The 14,786-nt window shown below is 45.3% G+C and overlaps 1 protein-coding gene across 1 annotated transcript in view; it reads right to left on the bottom strand.

The window, feature by feature from the left end:
* LOC138265370 (dehydrogenase/reductase SDR family member 4-like) overlaps positions 1 to 14,786 on the bottom strand; it is a 164,233-nt gene that overhangs the window by 13,781 nt on the left and 135,666 nt on the right. The window lies entirely within an intron of this gene.

The following is a 14,786-nucleotide window of genomic DNA, read 5'->3' as shown; positions in this document are numbered from 1 at the left end:
CGATTCCCTTTTTGTCGATCAGTTTTACAATGGTCGGTATGGGGGGCTCAAAAACGACCTAATTTTTTTCACGCACGACATACCCTCTTGGTCTACCTGCTTTTACAATTCCTTTAACGTCACCTCCTCCTCCTCTATCCCTCATGGGAAACAGCTAAAAATGTCCCCCTCTGCGGGTTTTAACGGCTCCCTCACTATCTCACTCTATAACAACTGTACTGTTATGATCCAAGCCAAAGACACCGTTCTCTCTCTCTTTGACCGCCTCTTCCCTTCCCTACTCCCCTCCCCTGCGACCGGGCTATCCCTTGACTCTCCATCTAGCTCCACCAATTACTCCCTTTCTCCTCCCTTGACCCCCCCACTCTACAATAGGCTACACCCTGGGGAGGCTCAGGTCGACCCTCTTCTCTCCCCTCGGACCTCCCCTCCTATTCCTCCCCCCTCACAGTATGCCCCTCCCCTCTTCACTTCAGCCCTACCTCTAGCTAACACGCTCCTCGTCCATTCTGCACCGTCCCGGCACTCCATTCTCATCCCCTCCCCCCTATCCCTTCCGGCCACCCCCCTTAGACCACCTCTCCTCCAGCCCTCTCCCCTTGTCTATGTTCCCTACGTTCCCCTTGTTCCCTCCTCCTCTCTGCTTTTCCGCCCACTCCTCCCCTCACTATGTACCCCGATTTCCCCACAAATACATTCCATCTCTCTCCCTCCCCACTCTCCTCCAGCAATGCTGTGCTACCCCCTTCCCTCCCCTGGTAACCCCTTCCCTCCCTCGGACCGAGCAGAATCACTTCCTTTCTTCAACTTCCCTTTCTCCCAATCCCCCCCACTCTGCCTGATACCCGCTCCCTCACAGCCACCTCACTTAGCTACCAGGACCTATCCAACCCCCTCCCCTCCTTTCCTTCCAAACCTCCCTAATCCCTATGACTCCTCACTCTCCTCTCCTCTCCTACCGTCCCACCGCCCCAATCATATCCTATCGCCCCCTAATTTTGCCCTTAATTCCTATCCTTCTTGCAACGCCAACAACAACAACTCTCCTCTCACCCCTGGCGCACCAACTCCTGCTCTCATCCAAAACCTTTCCCCACCCCTGAACCCTTTACCCCTACTCCCCTCCCGTTCCCCCACCTTTCCCTACCGTACACTGCCTAGTGCACCCCCTCCTGTTTCCATCGAGCCACCCAACATGCTGTGCTCTTCCTTACTCTCTCTGGAAAATAAGCTAGGCTCTCTAATCACCGCCATCTCCCAACTTGAAGCTACCATTTTAGTTTTAAGCTCCAAGATCTCGACTTTTCCACACACCTCAATTCCTTTGGCAAACACTCACCCTTCCACGAGATGCACCTCACCCCCTCACCCCAGTATAGCTAAGCATAGCCTGTCGTCTGCAATTCCACACAAGCACTCGAACGCCACCCTTCCTTCACTTCCACTTCCCAGTAACCCTGTTATCTACACTATTCCGACCATCTCCTCTGTCAGAACCACTCGCCCACCTAAACCCTCCCGAGCGCCCTCATATAAGTACAATATCCCTATCACCCCTCATAGCCCAAGTGCCCCCGTCACCAAAACAGTTGCGTTAGAGCTGCGCTGTTTGCTCCACAACTGCAGATCTGCAATAAAACACAAACTTGAAATCTCCGATACCATCAACTTGCACAATATTGACATGCTCTTCCTCACAGAGACCTGGTTCAACGATACCTCTCACTCTATGTTTGATCTCCTTGTACCCACAGGCTATTCTATACTTAGAAATGACAGAATTGATAAAGTTGGGGGAGGTGTTGCAGTCATCTTTAGAAACTCCCTTCAACTTAAGGCTCTTCCTAACAGCTCCTTCCACACTTTTGAATGCCTATCTCTTGAGCTTCAATTGCACCACCGCTCTCCTCTCAGATTCCATGCTATTTACCACCCGCCTGGTAGCAGCCCTTCGTTTATGGAGGAACTCACGGACTGCATCAGCGACCAATACACGCAAAGTGACAATCAGATCTTCGTGGGTGACTTCAATGTCCACTGGGGCTCGCCTCAAGACACCAATGCGAATTTGCTGGCCACCTTCCTCTCTCCAAACAATCTTATCCAACACTGCACAGAAACAACACACTCTAAAGGCTCAATCCTGGACCTTGTTATTTCTAAAGCAGGCTTGCTGACTATCGCTACCCCTATTCATGTAGACTGGTCGGACCACCTCCTCATCCCATTCTCTCTTCACCTATCACACTCTATAACTCTTGGCCAGCCTAAGAGGGCTACTTCCTGGTTCAGTGACACTAAAAATATTGACCTCAGTACCCTCTGTGATTCTGCTTTGCTATCACTTCCAAGGCTAGACCCGGACCTAGATGTTAACAAACTCACCTCCCAATGCCTCACAGTCCTTGCAGTCGAAATCAATAATGTCGCTCCTCTCCATAGCAAAAAGAAAAGGCCCACTCCCTCAGCACCTTGGTTCAACAAATCCCTCTATGAAGAAAGGAAGTTCCTAAGAGCCCTTGAGAAACAATGGAGACAAGCGCCCTCCACTGAAAATTTGGCCACGCATCGTTCAGCAAGATCCAAGTACCACAAGCTCATCTTCCTTGGAAAAGCGTCACACTACAAATCCCTCCTTGACTCAGCCAAAAATAGACCCAAAAAACTATTCGACCTCATCAAAAACCCAAGCAGCTCTCCCCCAACCTCCAAATTGGAAGATTCCACAAAGAAAGCAGCAAAATTCACTGTATTCTTTGACGAAAAGGTAAAATCACTTGTAGATCAGGTCATTCATCCTACCCCTACAGAGGAGCGCAAATCCTTAACCATTTGGCAAAACTTTGACCCCATCTCTGACGATGTTCTCCTTAAATGCATCCTCGATACAAAGCCCTCTAACCATTCTCTTGACCCCATCCCTAGTGCCATTGCCTCCTTAACACTCTTCAACAGAGAATGGGCATGGAGGGCACTGTGCTCAAATGGTTTGCCTCCTTCCTCTCTGATAGATCCCAATTGATCAAAATAGCGAACAGTCTTTCAGCTCCTTTAGCGGTCAGTCAAGGTGTTCCTCAAGGCTCCATACTTGCACCCACACTGTTCAATCTCTATTTAGAACCGTTGGGAAATCTCCTGAGTAAATCCGGGATCCACTATCATCTATATGCGGATGACACTCAGATTTACCTTAAGGTGGCCTCCAATCACGATCTCTCCTTCCTTAGCTCTACTCTCGACTCCCTTCAAAACTGGATGTTAACTCATCAACTGATCCTGAATCCCTCCAAAACAGAATTCCTCCTCCTCTCCTCCTCACTTTCTCATCCCCCAGTGCAATCATGGATGGATCAGATCAATCTAATGAACAATAAGCCCATCATTGTCGAGAGCGCAAAATCCCTTGGTGTCATACTCAACAAAAAACTCAATCTACTCTCCCACATCGACTCCATTGCAAAGTCTGCTCGACACCAACTGCGCCTTCTTTGGGGAATTCGTCGCTTCTTCCCGGAGCACGACCTTAAAACCCTGGTCCAATCGCTGGTTCTCTCCAGATTGGACTACTGCAACTCTCTTCTTACTGGCCTTCCCAAATCCCACCTTTCCCCCCTGAAGTCTATTCTCCATTCAGCAGCTAGTTTCATATATGGGGCCAAAAGAAGCGACCACATTACACCCATTTTATCCACCCTCCGTTGGCTTCCCATAGAGGCAAGATCTATCTACAAAACTGCATGTATCACCCACAAAGCCTTGCACTCCTCCTCCCCTCGCTACCTGGTGAATAAACTGAAACTCTCTGGGGGCTCCAGACCATCATGTAATGCAGAAAGGTTATTGCTTGAACCTCCCATTTTCAAGAAGGAAAGATCGATGGCCCAATCCTTTTCAGGCAACGCGGTGAGAATCTGGAACTCACTTCCGCCTCAGCTTCGGACCACCACCTCTTCCCAGGCCTTCAAAACTGACCTCAAAGCTCTCCTCCTTCAAAGACACTTCCAAATTTAATTCAAGCCCTCTATTTTCTGAAGGAAGTCCTTCCATTATAGGAAATTCTGTTCTCCATGCCTATAGAAGTGCCTTCCCAGGGTGTTTTTGTGTTTTGAGTGTCTGCCATTTAGTGCAGTTTTATACCTCTACCTGTATTTTGTACTCTTTTGTATCATGCACACGGCACCTTTCCTTTTACAACATATCATTTGCTACCTCTTATATCTTGTTTGCTTTTGATACATGCACAACGGCCACCACTGCCTCATGTAACGTAACTATTGTTTTAGTGTTTTGACTGTCTACCATTTATTGCTATTTGTTTTTTTTTTTTTCCTCTACTCGTACTTTATTTGCTCTTGTAACCTGCACACGTCACTTTTTCCTTTCGTATTGCCTCATGTAATGTAACGTTTGCGTTTGTAACAGGCCCACTTGTAATTCCTCTCCTCTTGTATCTTTACTTTGCCTATTGTGAAGCGCTCTGACACCTTCGGGTAAAGTCCGCGCTATCTAAAAACGCATTAAATAAAATAAATAAATAAATAAAAAGTTTGGTGGACGTTCGACTGGCTTCTGGTGTGAGGGCCATGATGATATGCATACCATCTGCGTACAACACTAAGGTTAATCCGGCTCATGCACAGTCTCTGCCTGGGGGTGCACAAGCAGATTAAAGAGTATGGGACTCAGTGAAGAGACCTGTGGAACCCCACAATTTAGAAGGTGCACGGCTAAGAGGGCATCTTTGCATAGTTGGAAGCTTCTATTCTCCAAGAAGACTTTCAGCCATTTTACGGCATCCCCAAAGATTCTGACTTCCTTCATCCTGTGGATGAGGGTGGGATGTGAGACAGTGTTAGTTCTAACATTATCATGGCTGCTGAGCCACCTTGGTCCAGAATTGATCGGAGTTCCTTAGTGGCTACGAGCAGAGTTGTCTCAGTGCTACTACCAGGTCTGAAGCCTGTATGGACAGGGTGGAGAATATCATGAGTTTTCAGGAAGCCTGGTGGTGTTTGTTGACATGTTTTTCCAATCATTTGCTTGCTATTGGTAACTGGGAAATAGGTCTTTAGCTCTTTACAAAAAGAGGAATGGCTAAAGGTTTTTTTTTAGTAGGAGTTTCACTATAGGATGTTTCCATTCTGGGGGAAACATTGTCACCTGCCAGGCTGTGGTTGAGAATTTCCATAATAATGGGCCTGAGCATTGCTGCTGTTTTCCTAGGATGTCAGGAGGAGCTGGATCAAGCAGCGATCCTGATTTTAGTGCTTTTAATGTTGATTCCATAATTTCCAGGATCTTTGTGGGAACACAGCCAAATTGGGCTTTGTCCCTGGCTTTGGCAGAGGGATTGTATTAGTAGTGATGATTGTAGGCAGGAGGCTCAGAATTTAACTAACTTTATTGAGAAAGAAGTTAGAAAACATTTTGCAACATTCTTTTGAAGATAGAGGACCTGTGGATCTAGAGGGTGATTTAATAAAGCTACTTACCACTTTAAATAGTTCATTGGATGAATTGGATAAAGTGTGCAATTCTAGCCTGCATTATGGCTCATTTATAGTTTTATATGTATATGGCTGTTCTATAGCTGTCTTTGATGTGGTCGTCATATGATTTTTTTCCATTCTCTTTCCCTTTTTATAGCTTCTATTTTTTCTAGTCAACTCTGGAGAGTACCATGGAGCCCATCGTTATGTTTGATTGGTTTTGAGAAGTCTGCAGTGGACAAGAGGGTTCAATGAGTTGTTTAGCCAGCTCTTGAATGTGTCATACCTTTCTGTTGTGTCACCACTAAATGTGGGAACAAATTCAATGAGGGGCATCCATCCATTCACTGACATCCAGATTCGGCCAAGATTCTCTGGGTCTTTAGAGAGTGGGAACGAGGGGTTGACTGACTGTAGTTTTAGAGACTTCACACCAGCGGGGGGCTATGTGGTGGTCAGACCAAATATTGGGATCGCATAATCTGTACCCACACTAATGATATTAGTAAAAACAGGGTCTAGGAGATGACCTTGATTGTATATTGGTTCCTTGACAACTTGCCTTAGGTGTAATGCATTTAAATCTAGGATTACCACTTTAACAATATGCACCCAGTTTCCTCAAGGTGAAAAGTTAAGTCCCCTAGCAGGGTGAAGCTCGATTTTTGAAGACCATGTTGTGCAAATATATCTGTTAATACTTGGGCAAACTGGGAAACAGTCCTTGGGGAGACGAAACATCACAGTGCCCGGGAAGGTGATGGTGGGGAAGAGTGCAAGTAAAAATTGAACAGTGTCACATCCCATTATTTTGATAGGTGTGAAGGTACCCATAAGGTATTAGTTGAAAATTATGGCTACCCTTCTGTCCTTTCGTTTGAAGCTAGCTATGGAATAGCCAGGTGGAAGGGCCATAACTATATCTGGAGTTGACTCTTCTTAAATCTATGTTTCTGAGAGAAACATGGCCTCTGGTTTCTTCTCTTCTAAGAAGATGAATAGTCCAGTGCTATGTTTTGGTAGAAATCAGCAGTTCAGCAGATAGATCTGAGTCTTTTGGATATGGAGTGACTTTTGTAATGGTTCGGCGCTCAAGGTAGGTGGTGTATGAACTCCTACATTGAGACAGCATATTGTGCAGGTAGGAGGTAGAATATACAGTGATATTATATGCTGCAATTGTTTCCCTTTACCTTGTTGATTTGAAGCAGAACTTCTGAAATATAAACTAACCTCATATTAAAAACAGGCAGCATTTCTGGCCCCTGGTGTGGAGAGATGCAGACGTGTGTGCCTTTTGCTTGTCTGAGCCACAGTGTGCTTTAAGTGCCAGAGGCGGACTGAAGCTGACAACTAGACCGCTGTTCCAAGATGGCGACTCTAGGCTTCACTAGGCAGTAAGGGGTATGAGTGCCTCTGACTGTTTCTTGGCTGCTACTCTGATGGGAGTCAGAATACAGTCGCTAAGTGCTTTAATAGTTCCCCATATATTTTCATTTAGGGCAATGACTGAAGACATGCTTTAAAGTTGCTTCAAATGTAAGACTTGTCTTTTGTTAAATAATATTACATTAGGTGTGTCTAAATGATGTCCCCCTACTTCCACTTGTAAGAAATTAGGTCTTGTGATGGTGTATACAAACTCTTTTTTATCACAGGATACTTTTATCCATGATGGGTTAGGAGGGAATTACAGGGATCATTGCAAATACAAAATTGAACCTTGATGTCAGAGTCTTTTTCATCCAGTTTGCTGATGACGAGTGAGTGGGTGACTGTCTTTCATGTGTTGGAGGGAATCCACTTGAAATTCTTCCGCAGGAGTCAGAGGGTGTGGAAGCATGACAAAGACGGTGTTGACTTGGCGGGTCATGGATAGAGAGGAGGGTGGGGCGTTTCCCAGAGCGGTGGGCCACTAGGAATCATTCCAGGCAGAAGGGGTGGAGCCGATCATGTGGATCTCTGTCTTGTCTGAGTTGAGTTTGAGGCAGATGGCTTCCAACCAGGCGGCGACTGCTCTCATCTTGCCGTGGAAATTTCTCTTGGCCATTGCAGAGTCCACGGACAAGAAAACGATCAGTTGGGTGTCGTTGGCATAGGATACTGTGTTTAGCTCGTGTTGTTTGACGACCTTGGCAAGTGGGGTCATGTAGATGTTGAAAATCATTGGGCTGAGTGAAGATCCTTGGGGCACTCCACAGCATGTGTCTTTGGGTTCTGACGTGAATGGCGGTAGTCTGACACTCTGTGTTCTTCTGGTGAGGAAGGACCTGATCCAATCCAGTGCCATATCCCGGAAGTGGGAGAGGGTGTCAAATGCATCAGAGAGGTCGAGGAGGATGTGTAGGGCTGTGTCTCCATAGAGGGGGTGTGCAAAATCTCAGCTCCATTGGCAGAGCTAACAGAGTTTTTGGAACTCCACACTCCACTTAGAGCGTGGAGTTGTCCAACAAACTCCGTTAGCCCCACCAGTGGAGCCCGCCCGCCCGGCGTGCACTGCAGCCCAGTTGGGCTGCAGAGCGCAGACACTCTGTGCTTGCGCTGTGCACCCCATAACAGGGCTGCAGTGCGCACCGGAGCAGCGGAGGGGGGAGGCAGCTGCTGAAGAGGAGGACCCCCGGGAAGACCCATGTAAGTCTTGTCCTCTTCTCTGTTCTCCTCTTCTCTTGGTCGTTGTTTGTGCACTCTGGTGCACAAACGAGGATTGAGATGGCAGCTTTCACTGCCTACCGCCCTGGCCTAAATTCAGGCTAGTGCCATAGGTGGAAGCTACCGTTTGAGGACTCTTGTGCACAAGCCAGTCCTGTGTGCAGTGCACATTGGGAAGGCTGGTGCACAACAGGCCTGGCAGCTTTTACTGCCATCAGCCCTGGCCTGAATTCAGGCCAAGGTCGTAGGCAGTGAAAGCTGCTGTTTCAGGCCTCTTGTGTTGAGAAATCTGCCACTTGAGTAGAAAATCCACTTGAGTTGCAGAAAGAGGTAATGCCCTCTGGCACAATGTGTGGTGCCGTTCGCACTGATTCTACAGCGCAGGACAACCTCCCAGCTCTAAAAATCAGCACGAGCAGCACAAAGTGTCAAATTCTGCCGGTCACAGAACTCTACGGGATCTTGCTGATTTTTTGGGTAACAGAGTGAAACTCGGAGTTCTGCACACCCCTAGTCATTTCTAACCTTCAACATTAAGTGCACCAAGGTCCTCATATTGTCCCCAGGAGGTATGTCAGGATTGAAACTAGCTTGATTCTCCTGGACAGGAGATGGGATCACAATTCTTAGGGCCTGGATTTCTCTCTCCATCAGGGTGGCGAAGGACATTTCTCTGCCATCCTGACAAACTACAGTTTGTCATACTTAGAGATGACTGTCAGCCTAGCGCTCATCTCTGTACATTGAAAGGAACCACCATCACTGCTGTTCCTTTCAAAGTTCAAAACTTTGGTGGACAGAAGCTGACAGTTTGATGGCTATCCATCAAACGTTTACTTTTTTTTTTACAGAAACAAACTCCCAAAACTGGAGTTTTTTTCTGAAAAAGAAAATAAAAATTATACCCTGACCCTGGAAATGTGTGTGGGGTCATTAATTTTTTTCTGTCCCTCGCTGTGAGCTTTTTTTGTGGCAGTAATGGATAGGAAAAAAGACATTACTCCATCCACCCTTAATTGAGCCGGCTGTGCAATGTCCTTCCTCCAAAAGCCCTTCCTCTGTTGGGCTGCCTGATGAAGTTCTCCTTAATCCTGCAGGGGGTGTGTTGTCACTAACAACCTATTTTACTGGTTTTTGACTATCATCGTTTGGTATCTACGTATGTCACACTGGAAATGGCAAATTCTGTGTATGGAAGACCTTACTTGTAAACTAGACAAAGATTGGTCACAACCAAATGGGCAAGAAATGGCAGAGATGATGCTCCAAACAATTATGTGCATGCTAACAGCGATAATATCCTCAACTGCTTCTGTCCAGACAAATGCAATTGAGACCATGAGACCAATACAGAGCTCAAATCAATGGCAGCAGATGAGCAGACATTAGTTATTTTCAATCCAGACTGGAATTCTTTGATCAACACAACAGCGCTAGAGGACAAGATGGATCTCTTGACCTTAGCCACTAACTTGGATCAGGAAGTTTGGTTGCTTCATAGGAAGGTAGATGACTTGGGGGGCAGGAACATCCATGGACAACATTAGGATCATGGAAGTACCAGCATATGTCCAAGAAATATATAATTGTCACATTTCTTGACTTTGTATTTTTGTTCATAGTCACTGGGATTAATATCCTTTTAGAGAGTGTTCTTGGGAAGATGCATCTTTAGTCCACGAGTCATTGGTAGTCTACAGTTTCTTTCAATGGCACCTAGATGCATCCATGATTTATACTTATGGGCCTGATGAGTTTTGTACATTTGTTGCTCAGTATTCAAACAATAATTAAGGAAACTGTATTTAGACATACGTGTAACTGGTATGATTATATGCCATGAAACTAAGAATTTTCAGATAAGCAAGGGAACAATGACAGTCTGCCTGTTGTAACTGGCATAACTTGCTCTATTTGTTGTACCACTGTCTGCTGCATTGCAGAGGACATTCAAATCTCTGATCTTAAGCATATATCAAGCAAGGCCTTGGATGACACTACAGCTCTTGCTCACATTTTTTTTAAAACTGAAATAAATAAGGATACATGGGTAATACCGCTAAAAGTGAGAAAGTAATAATCAATCAACCAAGCATAAAGGAACTCTCTGAACAACATATAAAGTATTTTAGAATGAAGATCCTCATAATTTGTTCTAAAGTATATTAATTAAACAACAGTTCCACGCTGAAAGAAACAATGAGTTTTGATGAACTCAAACTCTGTTTTTTCAGGCGTATACATTAGGTAATTTGATTTCTGTCCCAAATGCTATATATTTTTGGCACACTAATATATCAGTTATAAACTCGTATTCTGTAAATTAGAATCCTGAACAACTAATTTTATTAAGAACAAATAAAAAAGCTGAAAACAAGAATTATAATATAACAGGCTGCTGAACAAAAGTTTTGACTGGCTTTAAAACTGAGTTTTGGAAAAGCCATCTCTGAAAATTCAGGCCCAGATTTAAGAGGACCTTGCTCCATTCCAGCTCTACATTAGCATGGTTTTTTGGCTGCTAATTTGGTGTTAGAAGGGCAAAAACACCACACCATATTTTCAAAGTGGCTCAATGTTTCCATTGTGCCACTTTGTAACCCATTGCACCACATTATGCCTGCACCAGGCATAATATATTTAAAGGGGGCATTCCGACGCTAGGGGAGCAGAAAAAATGGTGCAAAGAAATCCAAGTGATTTCTTTGCATTATTTTTATCTGCATTTTTAATGCATGCTAAGAGCACGCATTAATGGGAGGTTCCCATTGTTTTTAATGGGCCTCTGGGTGCATTGTAGGATTAGTGTCAATTTTTGATGCTAATCCTGCAAAGCGCCATACTAGCGTAAAAAATTATGATGCTGGTACCCCTGACTACCGCCATGGTGTGCCGTATTTTAAATACGGTGCACACATGGTGGCATTAGGGGGGTGCTAAGGTGTGAAAGAACAGTGCGCACTTTCATAAATCTGCCCTCAGTTGCTCACAACCCCTTTTAAGGAGTTTTGAAAGTAGTGTGCAAGAACGTAAAGACCTATGCTGTCTTATGATCCAGAAGTATTATTTCTCATATTTGAGTTACCAACATTCAATAGAAGTATTGTTTGAAATTAAGGAAACAATATTCATGGTGGCACACTCTTTAGTGGCCATGTGTGCTGATCCTTGGACTTTCCTGAGACAAAAACTCAGTGGACTTACTTGGTTGATTAACTCCCTGGTTACGCAGTTAGTTTCAGTTGCAGCAGTCCCTCTCGCTATTGGTATGATCCCTTCCCTGGAAGGGTTCAATCACACAGCACCTTTTCTGTCCTGGATGAGTGTTCTATCCGAGCCAGACTGTGCTAGCATCCAATGGGGGGGGGGAGTTTGTGTGCACAGCCCAGGTCACAATCAGGCAGTGATCATGTCCAGCTTGCCTCATTAATGCACAAGGTGTCCCTTGCACCCATGAGGGAGGAGACAGTATAAGTTCAGGATAAGGAGGCTTGGGTGAAGTTGCAGATCATTGGCTCTTGCACTGGGCTCTTCATCAGGCCCTACCACAAAAACTCACCACCCAAACAAACTAGGTGCACAGCCTTCCTTGTTGTGGCAATTACGTAGCTCTTAGTGGAAGCTCCTTGACAAGTATGACTCTTCCCTGGCACAGGTGATTCTTTTTATGGGGGACTGCAGATGGCAGTTCAATCTTCTTTCAGTGACACATGGTTTTTTGACACTTTTTGGTTGAGGAACTCAGCTACCTACAAGTACCTTGGTAAGTGCAATCCAATGAGATATCCAGGTATTCCACTGCTGGGTGAATTTAGGATCTCTGTTCTTCACTCAGACATAATGGTGCAGATCCTCACCAAAGGCAACACTGAACATCTTCAGCTTCTCCTACCTCATCTTTTACATCACATTTCTCCTTCTCAGCTGATTCTCCCTCATGCAAGGAGACTTTCTATTCCAATCAAGAGCAACTGGTCTACTATATCCCTCGAAGCAGGGTGTAGCCATCTTCTTATAGCATTCTTGGGTCAAATTCCACACGCTACTGGTCCCAAACATGGCCAGGGGACTTTGCAATTACCCATTACTGAGCTCAAAGAGTTTCATGGTCAGCACTAGTGTGCAACTCTGATTTCAGGAAAACAAAAGCCTGACACATATGCTGGACATTTCCCTCCCATCTTTCAAATGCAAAAGGCTGGTGTGAGGGGTTTTGTTGAGGGAAGTCCAGCCTTTTTGCTTATTTCACTCAAATTGATTCAGCCAAGGACTTTCACAGGAAATGTGAGCAGGAATGCTGGGGGTGCTGGATGGTGCTGGTGTCTCCTGTCAGCCGCAACCCAAAACAAGAGCACAAAAGCAAGCAAGGCTGTCCAACTAAGCTCCCTCTTAACCTGCAGGATGTGTCCCTTCAGAGAATAATGGGGCAGAAAAGCTCAACAAGAAACTCCCTAGCTGAAAAGGGACCCTCTTTTTCTCTCCTTAACGCAATTCAGTAGGACTCTGTTGGGAAAGAAAAGTCCTCTGCATTTCTAAAACATGAATCCCTACCCTGAGTGGCCACCTTTATTGTTGTCTGGATCTCTAATGATGATTTTCTGTCATAGGCGAACACAGATCATGTATGTGCACCTTGACATGGGCCTGTCTCACAGATTGCAATCTTGTTGGACAGGGAGGGATGCACAAGGTGCTATCCTCATAGTGGGTGGAAGGCTAGTGCCTTCACCAGGAGTTATTCAGCCTACCACGGTGGTGGCAGCATACCGTGTAGTGATCGGTATTAGTGAACAGGACCATTTTATTGTGTGAACCTGGAGTGAGGTCTACAGGTTCACTCACCTTTTTAAAAGTTTCACTGCTGTGTGTTTAACTCACCACTGGCCTACATCAGGTCGATGTGGAAGTGCTTGTGTGATGAAACCTTGCTGAATGCATGTGAGCATGCAGCACATACACTACACAGAGGGTAAAGTGGGGTAAAGTGCACACATGCTAAATCCGTGTGTGTGTGTGTGTGTGTGTTTGTGTATGTGTGTGTAAAGTGACACTGGTACAAAATAGAGAGGCTGTAGCACTGAACAGTGTATGCATACTGAGTGTGTGTGCCTCATATGAGTATGCTTATGGTAGCATAATGCATGGCATATCAGTGCTGGACAGTGAATTGCTAGGAATATATACTGATTGCTGAAGTGCCTGCACTGGTACCTTACATGGAGGACCTTGGGTTCCACTTTGGGTTCCACTTTGGGGAGTCCAGGACCCCTGGTGAAAACTGCCAAATAGTTTGTGTATCGCTGCATTCCATTAAGCTGGGTGGGAAATACACTGGAGGATGGGAGAGCCAGTCTCTCTCTCTTTGAAAGGCCTATTTGATTCAGTGATAGATCATAAGGAAGGGGCCAGGGCACATCTCAGGAAGAGAGAGCAGTGACTAATAAGGAATCATAAAGAATAGGGCTGAGGACCCAGGATTAACATTTTTATCCACATATCACTGTGGTTGACATTGAGATGTGAACTCTTGTTACTCCCAAAAATCTTGTTGTGGACAATCAGCTTCGGAGTCTTGTTTGCTGTGACAGACATCCTTCAGAATGAAGAAGAAAGAAAGATGTCCATTTCAAAAGATCACAACCCCAAAATAAAAAATCAAAGACTCAGACACTAAATTACATTTGGTACCTGGGAAAGAAATGCTGAACAGCCAGCCATTCAGCTGGAGAAGAGGAAGATTTGCAAGACTTCTGCTTCTGACCAGGACTAGGGGCCCAGCATGCTAGTCTCCTTGCTGGTTGAGGGGACATCACATAGGTAAACCAATATCGCCTGCCCTAGAACCTGGAGAACCAATGCCTGCCTGCTTGCCAAGACCAATGTGCTTGTGAGGAAGAGGAGGGCATTGGAGGAAGCAAGATCCAGAGGGGATCCCAAATGTTAGGGCCACCTGAGCAAGGTGCAGGGAACTGTGCCAGGCAAATCAGGCTATTGTCTGTGTGTAGCGCATGGAAATTGGTGACCCTGTATGGCAGGAGGGGCTGATGTGAACTGTGACAGATAGCAGAGGGAGAGACCCACTCCCGTATTGATCTAGCCATCACCTCTGTACGGAGGTATATATATATGTGATATCCATGCCCCACAGAGATGAGTGGAGGACCCAGTTGTAGGAGACTGTCAGATCAATATATAGAAAAATATGAGAGAGGCCAGTAAGCCACTCTTCCTAACAGAGGACAGGTAAAACATTTTGTCGTGCCAATACAACCATTTCACCGCCACCACAGTAACTCCTGTAAGCCTGCTGAGTTGGCTGTAGTCACATTTGGCAAAGAAGATGCACATGGTGTGCCCTCTACACTACAGAGTATGGCTCTAGGTCTCAATCCTTGTTGTAAAGGTGCCTACAGTGCATTAGGATTTTTGCTGTATGTAATAAATCAAGGGTTAAAAACTACAACATGATTATGATTTTCAGGACAGGAGCACCGGACCCTTTCCTTTGCCACAAGAACAGCAATTCTTTGTTTAACTTTGTGTCACATGGTCTGTGGAAAAGAATAATTTCAGTTTTATCCAAATGAAATGTAAGCCAGTTTGAACACATCCAATAATGCAAGGTCCAAAGTTAATTTATTTTATGAT

Source organism: Pleurodeles waltl, chromosome 11, assembly GCF_031143425.1.
Source record: "Pleurodeles waltl isolate 20211129_DDA chromosome 11, aPleWal1.hap1.20221129, whole genome shotgun sequence".
Taxonomy (NCBI): Eukaryota; Metazoa; Chordata; class Amphibia; order Caudata; family Salamandridae; genus Pleurodeles; species Pleurodeles waltl.
The sequence above is the reverse complement of the archived record's forward strand: the minus strand, read 5'-3'. Positions and strand labels throughout refer to the sequence as shown.